At 42.0% G+C, this 10,471-nt stretch overlaps 1 pseudogene across 1 annotated transcript in view; it reads left to right on the top strand.

The window, feature by feature from the left end:
- Positions 1-1,937: 1,937 nt before the first annotated feature.
- The window catches only part of LOC306639782 (olfactory receptor 4C6-like), a 46,438-nt pseudogene continuing 37,904 nt past the window's right edge, over positions 1,938-10,471 (top strand). The window contains exon 1 of the transcript in view: positions 1,938-1,943. The product of the transcript in view is annotated as an olfactory receptor 4C6-like (transcript). The remainder of the gene's footprint in view (positions 1,944-10,471) is intronic.

Genomic DNA, 10,471 nt, shown 5'->3' with positions numbered 1-10,471 from the left:
AAAAGCAAAAGATGACATTTCAGAAAGGAAAATTATGGTTTCAAATTAAGTGATGTAAGGCAGCTTGGGACCCGCGGCGATTCTAGCCACCGCTGCACGCTCCCTCTGAATTGCCACCCTCTCGCTCATCTCAGTTGCGGCTTGCCAATAGCTCCCAGAAAAATGCAGCGTAGACACGAGCTATCAGGCAAGAGACTTTATTATGCGGACAACTCACACGTCAGCTCCAGGGTGAAAAGAAAGGAAAAAAGGGAAGATGGCCTGTAGCTTCTCCCAGATATTGGAATCTCCCGGGCTGGAAGGAACCAGTAGCAGAGGAGAATACTTGCAAGCTGACTGATGAACCAATAGCTATCTAGCATGTTAGGACATAACATGGGAAGCAGGAAAATGGCAGCAGCATAAGCTGGAAATTCCTGTAACGTAAGAGGTGGGTAGAGTGCAGATTGACAAATGGTTGGGAGGTGAGGTATTGGCTTTATATTACATCCCCCCATTTTTGATTTTATAAAAAAATCTTTTTGGGTACATGGATGAAGGTCAGTCTTCTATAATTACTTCCTGCTGAGTGTGGATATAGAGCTGATTCAGGGGAGAGATCATCATGGCAGGACGAGTTGGGGACTTGATAGTTCCTCTGGGGGCACACCTATAGCAGGGCTCCGATTTCTGTAAGATTCTGATATTTCTGTAATACAAGCTGATTAGTTGACATGGAAGTAAAAGACAGGGGGTTCCCCTTTTTCGACTGGCATTCTATTGGAAAAAAATTCAGTGGTTAGGAAAATTACAAACAGGAATCCTGTCCTCATGGCTGGGCGTGGTTGTCTGGTATTTCAGTTGTCAAGTTCCCAATTTCTGGAATGGGAGAAAGGGTGTAGGGCTTCATGATCTTCAGTCTGAGACAATGGGGTCCCACAAGAGTAGCCGAGTATCAGTTAGAAGAAACCTGTGGGTTAGGAGGTGGAGAGTGGTTAGTGGACCGAGAATAGAGCTTAACCCAAGAAATGTGTAGTCATCCTGATAGATCTTGTACCTTGACAGCTGTTGGCATGGCCAGGATCACTGTATGGGGTCCCTGCCACTTGGGAGATAGAGGGATTGGAGCTTCCTGAGGAGGAGAAATAAGAACTTGGTCTCCTATTTGAAGAGGTGGAGTAAGGAGGCCAGATAAAGGTTTAGGTAGGGTGGAGTCAGCATAACACCATAGAAATGCTCAAATGTGATTTAGGAGAGGAATGGATATTTGAGAAGGAAGAAGGGAAGGAAGGAGCACTATCCCAGGGGGCAGGATGGGATGACCATACATTAGCTCAAAAGAGGAAATATTAGTTGGTTCCTTTGGGAGTGAATGAAGACGCAGAAGAGCAAGGGGCAGGAGTTTAACCCAGTTGAGGTGAAGTTGTAAAGAGAGCTTGGTTAAAACATTTTTAAGAGTTCGGTTTGCTCTTTCTACTTTGCCTGATGACTTTGGGTGAAAGGGAATATGGAAATGCCAAGGGACCTTGAGAGCCTTGGCAAGTTGTTGGGTGACTTGGGAAATAAATTCAGGTCCATTATCTGACTGGAAGGAATTAGGCACTCCAAAGCGAGGAATGATTTCATGAAGGACGAAGGTTAAAGACAATTATTGACCTTTTGTTGGAGGTGGGGATGGCTTCAGTCTATCCTGAGAAGGTGTCTATCATAACCAGTAGGTATTTAGATTTTCTTACTGTGGGCATGTGAGTGAAATCAAGTTGCCAGTCTATCCCTGAAATGGTGCCACGGGCTTGGTGAGTCAGAGAAATGGGGGGCCTGACAGCTGTAGGATTTGTTCGCAGGCAGACTTCACATGAGGAGGAGAGTTCCTTCAGAAATGAGATAACAGAGGAGGATAGTTGCAGATGAGTTTTAGCAAATTGTAAGAGTGAAGAAAGGTTGGGGTGAAACAGACGATGGAGGTAGGAAAGCATTTCCCTGTGGGCGGTGGTGGAGTCAAAGGATCATGGAAAGCAATAATAGGGGCTGGCATGGACGAGAGGGCAGCCCTTTTAGCCTCCTCATCTGCCTTGTTATTACCTGAAGAGATGAATAATTGATTTGTTTGATGGGCTCTGCAATGTACAAGGCCTATAGTTGCTGGGATGCAAATAGCCTCAAGGAGTTTTAGAATGTAACTAGAGTTGGTGATGGAGTTTCCTTTTGTAGTAAGAAGGCCTCTCTCTTTCCAGATAGCAGCATGAGAGAGGATGATGTGAAAAGCATATCTGGAGTCAGTGTAGACTGTGAGGGAGAATGCGCAGGTAATGGCAATTGGTTCTGCCTGTTGGTTGGTGGTGTTGTTGGGTAGTGGTCCTGACTCTATCACTTTTTTAAGAGAGACAATGGCATATCCAGCTCATTGGATCCCTTCATGGAGAAAAGAGCTTCCATCAGTGAACCATATGAAAGTAGGGTTGCATACAGCCCCTTCCTGGATGTTAGAGTGGCAGCAGAGTAACTCCTCCAGGGTCTGAAGGCAGCTATGGGTTGCAGAAGCATGTATATTGGAAGGCAGGGTTAAGAGGGTGGCTGGATTTAAAGGAGAGCATGTTTTAAAGGAAATGGAAGAGTCCTCGATAAGAGCAGTTTGCAAGGCCAACACCTAACAGGGTGGTAGCGTTTGCAGACCTTTATAAGTAAGAAACTTAGACAGATGATGAGGTGAGAGCACTTCAGTGGGAGCCCCAAAGAAAAGTTTCTTTGATTCCTGAATCAAGACAAATGCTGCAGCTAATTCTCTAAGACATGGCACCCAGCCCCTTATAGTAGGGTCTAACCTCTTTGACAGGTATGGTATTGGTCCAAAAGTGGGACCAAACATGTGTCCTAAGACCCCCAGGGTGAACCCACTTTTCTCAGAGACAAACAGGTAGAATAGTTTGGTTAAGTCAGGGAGGTGTAGGGCTGGGGATGGAAGAAGGGCTTTCCTTAAGATCTGGAAAGGGGCTTTCACTATGTTGAGGAAAGGTTCAGTGGGAATACCCTTTGAAGCCTCATGTAGGGGAGCTGCCAGGATGGAAAAATTGGGGATCCAGGATGGTAAATATCCTGCTAATCCCAAAAAGGAAAGGATTTCTTCTTTGGTGGATGGAGTGGGCATGTCCTGTATTAATGCTTTTCTCTCTATAGTGATGGCCTTAAATCCAGGTGAGAGGCTGACACCTAAGTAAACAACCTGAGGCTGTGAAAGTTGCACTTTTGCTGGAGAAACTCTGTAACCCCTGTCAGCCAGAAAGTTTAAAAGCTTAATTGTGTCCCTTTGGGAGTCCTCAAGAGAGGGACTACATAGAAGAAGATCATCAACATACTGTAAGAGAAAGGAGGAAATGAATGTGACAGAGACAAGATCCTGAGATAGTGTTTGGCCAAGGAGACGGGGGCTGCCTTGGAAACCCTGTGGGAGAACTGCCCAGGTTAGCTGAGAAGAAACTTGAGTGAAAGGGTCAGTCCAAGTAAAAGCAAAGAGATCCTGTGAATCAGAGTGAAGTGGGACAGTAAAAAAATGCATCCTTTAAATGTAGCACTGAAAAGTATGTGCTGGAAGAAGGGATAGAAGAAAGCAGGTTGTAAGGATTGGACACAATGGGAAAGATGGGGACCACTGCTGAGTTAATGATGCGGAGGTCTTGCACTAGACGGTAAGATTCATTAGGCTTCACAAACAGCCAGGATGGGAGTGTTATAAGGAGAGTTGGCAGGGCGCAGGAAGCCTTTCTGCCTTAAATCCTGGATGATTGGTTGAAGTCCTATAAGCCTCCTTTGGGAAAGGGGATATTGGGCCTGGGCTGGGTAGGATGTTGGGGTCCTTTAGATGAATGAGTACAGGTGAGCATTTAGCTACAGAGGGTATGTGAGTGTCCCAGACCTTGGGGTCAACCAGGGAGGGAGGAAGGGGATATGAGGACTCTGTTTGAGCAGTATATTCCTGTAGAGTCATAAGGAAAGGAACAGCAGAGGAGTCTTGGCTGAGGTGTGTGGTGGGTGAGAAGGAAAAAGAGGCACCCAATTTGGTTAGGATGTCCTTTCCCAGAAGGGGAATGGGACATGAAGGGATTATTAAAAAGGAATGAGTAAAGCCAATTTGTCCTATATGGCAGCTTATTGGAGGGGTTTTTAAGGGGTTATATGGTTTTCCCTCTACCCCAACAATAGAGGATTTGGCAGGGGAAGGGGGTCCCCAAAACTTCCACAGCACTGAGAAGGTGGCTCCAGTGTCTATAAGGAAAGGGATCTGCCTGCCTGCTACCATAAGGGTCACCTGGGGCTCCTGAGTGGTGATGGTCATTGAGTGCAGAAGTCCCAGGCCCCTTCATTCATCAATTGCCAATCCCAGCAAGTCACCAGAGGGAGGGGCCAAGGACGACCTGGCACTTTTCTGAGCTCCAGGGTAATCCATTGCCCAATGTTCCAGTTGGTGGCATTTTGGACAAGGACTTGGGGGCTGCCGGGGGTTGGGGCAGGCTCATGCCCAGTGGCTCTCTTGCCTGCACTTGAGGCATGAGCTTGGAGGTCTTCTGGGAGCTTGGGAGCCCCTAGCGTGGACAGTTGGGCAGGTCTAGCTGGCTGAAAGGCTTTGGTCAGCATTTGGTATTTTAATTTTTGTTTTTTTCTTCCCTTCCATTATAAACCTTGAATGCTACTAGAAGAACCTGTGACTGTGGGGTAAGGGGCCCCCTATCCAACTGCCTCAATTTAACCTCTATGTCAGGGTAACTTTGGGAAAAGTAATGTCATAAGTAGCTGCCGTCCCTTCGGGGCTTCAGGATCCTGGTTAGTGTACCTGAGCATGGCCTGTGTAAGGTGACTTAGAAATGCTGATGGGTTTTCATCTCTGTCCTGTATTACTTCCTGAAGTTTGTCATAGTTAAAGGGTTTAATAGGGGCTTTTTGGAGACCTGCAAGGATGCAGGTTTGAAACTCATCCTGCCGTACACACACAGCCTTGGTATTATAGTTCCATAGGGGCTCCCTATCTGGTCAGCTCCAATGAGGTGGGTTGGGGACGATTGATGAATCTCATCTCCATAATTGCACACCTGTTCCCAAACCCTCCTGCACTCCTCAGGGGTTAGGGTATTGGACATGATCATGTAAATGTCATGCCAGGTAAGGTTATAAGACTGGGTAAGGTACTGAAATTCCTTAATGAAGGTTGCAGGGTTGGTGGTGAAGGACCCTAGCCGCTTCTCTATTTGAGACAGATCAGACAGTGAAAAGGGGACATGGACTCTGATTACTCCCTCTGCACCAGCCACCTCCTATAAAGGAGCTAGGACGTGCACAAGACCGCATGGTGGGAGGACTTGGTGGACTGAGTGGAGGAGCAGAAGGAGAAACAATGAGGCAAAGGAGAGGAATGAACAGGGGCTTCTGCAGTAGGAGGCCTGTAAGGAGATGATTCATCAGCTGGATCAAACTCAGAAGAGAAAGAAGGGTTAAAATGGGGAGGAGAAGCCAAGAGAATGTGTTCAGGTTTTTGAGGACAGCAGAGATTAGGTTTAGAACAAAAGAAAGGAAAAACATGAAGGGGAAAAGTCTCCTTCCATTCACCAGGTTGCCCACATATGTACTTAATTATACCTAGTATAATTATACATATAATTATACCTAGTATAAAGCTAGAATTTAGGGTGTCATGAATAGACCATTCTGATTTACTATCTAAAGAACAGTTTGGCTCTAATTCAGGGAACAGGTGAAGGTGTTTGAGATTGTTTAATAAACATCTCAGGGGCGAGTTTGCCAGGGTGGAAGTCCTAGATCCCATGGCGAAGACTGAGAAACACCTAAGTTAGTGATTGGGCTTCCCACGACCATGTGTTAGGCAATGAGAAGGTAGTACACAGTTCTGGTCTTCACACAGTACCAGTGTCTACCAGGCAATAGCCGAGAGAGTTTGAGGACCTGGCCAGGATTTTTAGTGTGATGAGAAAATAAGCCTCAAACCCTGAAAGAGAATCTCAGCACCATAAAATCAGGAATCCACCCAGCAAATAAGACCACTATAGGGACCAACTGTAACTTTGAAAGTCGTGGCTGGAGGTACCCCCACTCCTCAGCAGCCTCAAGAGTCCTGGATACTCAACAGTCGCTTCTCAGGTCAGCAGAGGTGTGTTTAAGTGGTCTAGGGGACCTGTCTAAGGGGAACTCACCAATTTGGAATCTGGTGTTGCATGCAGAAAACTGGGCAACCAGGTAAATTAAAGGTGAGCCTGTATCCACGGGCACTGGGACATTTGGATGGGGTTCTGCTTGCTTAGTTAGTGGAAGGACCCATCCCAGGTTTTGGCACCAGATATAAGGTAGCTTGGGATCCGCAGCCATTCTAGCCGCCACTGCACGCTCCCTCTGAACTGCCACCCGCTCACTTGTCTCAGTTGTGGCTCACCAATAGCTCCCAGAAAAATGCACCGTGGATACGAGGTCTCACGCAAGAGACTTTATTATGTGGACAACTAACACGTCCGCTCCAGGGTGAAAAGAAAGGAAAAAAGGGAAGATGGCCTGTAGCTTCTCCCAGATATTGGAATCTCCCAGGCTGGAAGGAACCAGTAGCGGAGGAGAATACTTGCAAGCTGACTGATGAACCAATAGCTATCTAGCATGTTAGGACATAACATGGGAAGCAGGAAAATGGCGGCAACATAAGCCGGAAATTCCTGTAACATAGGAGGTGGGCAGAATGCAGATTGACAAGTGGTTGGGAGGCGGGTATTGGCTTTATATTACAAGTGACACTTTGAATTTTCAAAGAATGTACAATGTTTTAAATAGAAAGGATAATTACTTGAAAAAATGCTGCATTCCTTAACTTAAAAAACTAGTAGGAAAGAACTTCTTATTTCTATACAGATCTGAGATGTATCCATGCATATTTTTATAATTCATGTAAATAGTTTACAGAGAAGTGTACCTTACTAACGGAAGCTTTCACAATCTCTCCTGCATTTCTTAATTTTATTCCCTGGCTCAATAAATGATACTGCTTTCATGATATAAAGCAAAATCATTTTTAGATTCCTTTCAGAGGAAAGGCAGGGAAAACTTAATGCTATATCCTACAAAGCAAAGTACAAAATGAAGAGCTATGGTAATGTTTTCCAAGTAGAACTATGTGATTTTAAATTTTAATTTTTTTAGTTAAAATTTAAACTAGCAGCCTGCCTAATTAATCCAGGAAATAGGGAAAAAAGAATCAGATAGGAAATAAGAGATGAGACTAAGCAGTCAAAACAACTGTACACTTCACTCTGACTTCAGTTTCTCTTTTGAATTTTCATCAGGCTAAAGGCAAAGACTGTCCATTCCCAGGACAAGAACAACAGAAAATAAAATAGGAGGGGTTATTTTCCACTGTGCTCCACTAACATTTCCTATAAAAATGGAAAGAAGGATAGGGATGCAGATCAGGTAGAGTGCCTATGTAGTGCATAAGAAGCCCTAGGCTTAATCCCTAGCACAAAAGAAAAAGTACAACATTGAAAATACATTTAGGAAAAACAGCATTTCCATCTCAAAGGATGTTAGGAAAATCATAGTTTAAAAACTTATTTTAAGTATAATTAAACTATTTAACAATATCCATTCTAAAACAATAGTCTGAAAAGGGAAAAGCAGTAACTATTTTAAGCTCCTTGGAAACTGCATCTTTACACTCATATGATAACTTTTCAGATGCCTTTTAAGTATGCAAAAATTTCTCTTTAACCCTACAATTTTCTGTATAAAAAATATAAGGTAGTATTGCCCATGTCATAAGTGAAGAAACAAAGATAAAATATTACATGATTTGTAGTTGGATTCTGCCACTACCAACCTGGGAACCAACTCTACCCTACTCCTCTGTGAATGTGTTATACACTCATTGATAAATACCAATGGAGTTATTAAGCACTAAACCTGATCTTATCATCAGCAAAAGTTAGGGTGGAAAGGCAGACACTTGTTCAAAAACATTCAAAATAAAATTTGAGGGCCTGAAGGGTCATGGGTAGAGCCCTTGCCTAATAAACCTGGGATGAGGACCCTGAGCATCAATAGAAAGAGAAAGGAAAAAAAAAAACAAACAAAACAAAACAAAAAAAAAAGACACTAGTTATTCCAGTGATCTTTAAATTCTACTTTTCAACTTTCAATAGGTACACTAATTTATACTGGACAAACACCATTTACTATGTAACAGTAGCATATCTGATTAAAAAGCTGACCAACCCTGAGATGAAAGAACCTTGGAACCAAATCAACATATTAAGAAAGAGAACAGAGAAGGAGAGGAGGAGGCTGGGGCTTCTCATCACATAGTTCAGTCACTGTTCTCATTCTGGAACCATCCACCACCAGACTTCCTGTTGTAAGAGAGAATTAAATATCTTTGTTTTTTTAAATCATAGAAGGAAAGAAGGGTGAGGGAGAAAAGGTTTTGCATAGTGGGGAAAAAAACAAACAAACTTTTTTTCCTCCTTGAAACAAAAATATCAAGCTTCAAAGAGACACCAAACTGAAGTGTCTGGAAACACTGGGCTGCCTGGATTCCTCAGCAAGATCACAAAGTACTCAAAAATTCTTTGACCTCTTCAACCAGACTTCCTTGTGTGTCTCTAAAGAACTCATTCACACTGAGTCATGATTCTGTCCCTTGGAGATAATCTGTTTTCAGTGCTCAATGCAGGAATCAACTTCAGTGTTTACAGGGAAGCTTCTCTAAATATTGAAGAGAAATGCCTTGCTCTTTAGTTCTTCCTCATAAATGCATTCTACTTAAGTGTTTCTCAGGAGTAGCTCAAAGATAAATGATTCCATCCAAATCAAGACTGTGGCCAAATAGGTTAGTCATCCATTTATGTCAGTCTTAATATATTATCCACTCTTTTCATTCATGCAGTCAGATTTATACAAATTAGATGCAAAAAGATACACCCATTATTATACAGATCATTAAAAAATACAGGTTTCTCTGCATCTTTGTACTTGCTATTGAGAGATAAACTGAGCTCATATTTGATTGAGCCAGGTATATAATTGGAAGATAAAAAAAAAAAAAAACTGTTCAGGTTTCTTGTACATCATCTGAAGAACATTCCCAACAGCTTTCTGAGATGCCAGTTCCTCAAATTCATTTGGAGTACTTTGAAGATTACACCACCAGTCACAACTTCAGAAACCACTTCCCCATCCTCACAGACTTATTTAAGGGCATCATAAACAAACATCTGTGGTAATGCTCCCTTCCACAGAGAAGTTCATGATATGAGTCCCTCAGTGCTGGTCATAGAAGGTGGGCAGGGTGGCCTTTCTTGGTCCTGTGGGGGCCCCAAGTGTGCTCGCCTATAAATGCTTTAAATTACTTCAAATGTATGATGTCAAATATCAAAGATAGATTTTTTGATCAGTAACCAAAAAGTTAAAATATCTTTATTTCCCCCAGGGAAGAAAAACCTTATTCACTCATTGTACATTTTAATAGCTTTCCGCTGCTTTCATTATAAAGACCAATCTTCTTTTAATATTGACATTATTTGACATTTTCTAAATGTTGCAACAATTTCAAATATTCACTACAATGAGCTAGTGATTGGGGAAGAAATTTAAAATGATTTTAAATTTTAATTTTATTATGATCTTCTGTGTTCGTGCCATTAGTGTTTTGGAAGAAAAACAAGGAGGTATTGTGAAAAAACTAGGCAGCTGGTAGATTTAAACCTCACCCTGCTTAGATGCTTCACTTAGACTACAATGAATTTGAATAGTACCAACCTACTTTATCTATAGCAAGGATATAATTCATATTTCTAGATTTGCAATTTAAAAGCAATAATAAAATAATATGCTAAATATTCCAACATCATGTTAACATTTCTAATTGAATTGTACAATCAAGCACAATTAAGACTCTCTAATATGGTATGGAACTGAAGTTTTATGTGATGTATTTATCTTCAAATTATATAGTGTATTAATATTATAGATTCAATAGTAACAACACTTCATTAGTAACTACAAAATAATTTACTAAGAAAATATTTGTAATTTTAATTATTTCATGATGGCAAAGTAACAAGCAATATAAATGTTTATGTTCATGTTGTCATTAGTGCACTATGGTTATATTGGAGTTCATTTTGTCATAATCATAAAAGCATGGAATTTAATTTGTTCCACATCAGTTCCCAGTATTTCATTTCCCTATTCCACTTCCTCTACTAGTCTATTCATTTGTAGATTTTTAAATTTAGTGCTATATATCTGTGTGTGTGTGTGTGTGTGTGTGTGTGTGTGTACAAAATTCACTGCATATGTAGCCTAATTTGGGCAATTTGATTCCAACATTCCTCTCTTTTCCTGTACTTCCTCTCTTCCCCTTACACTTCCCCTGGTCCACTTATCTCCTTCTGTTTTCATGGGTCTCCCTACTTATAATCTTATATTGGTCTAGATTTCTAGTTTAAAA

Source organism: Sciurus vulgaris, assembly GCF_902686455.1.
Source record: "Sciurus vulgaris genome assembly, chromosome: 11".
NCBI classification, from domain to species: domain Eukaryota; kingdom Metazoa; phylum Chordata; class Mammalia; order Rodentia; family Sciuridae; genus Sciurus; species Sciurus vulgaris.
Note: the sequence above shows the minus strand (reverse complement) of the source record. Positions and strands in the feature narration are given on the sequence as shown.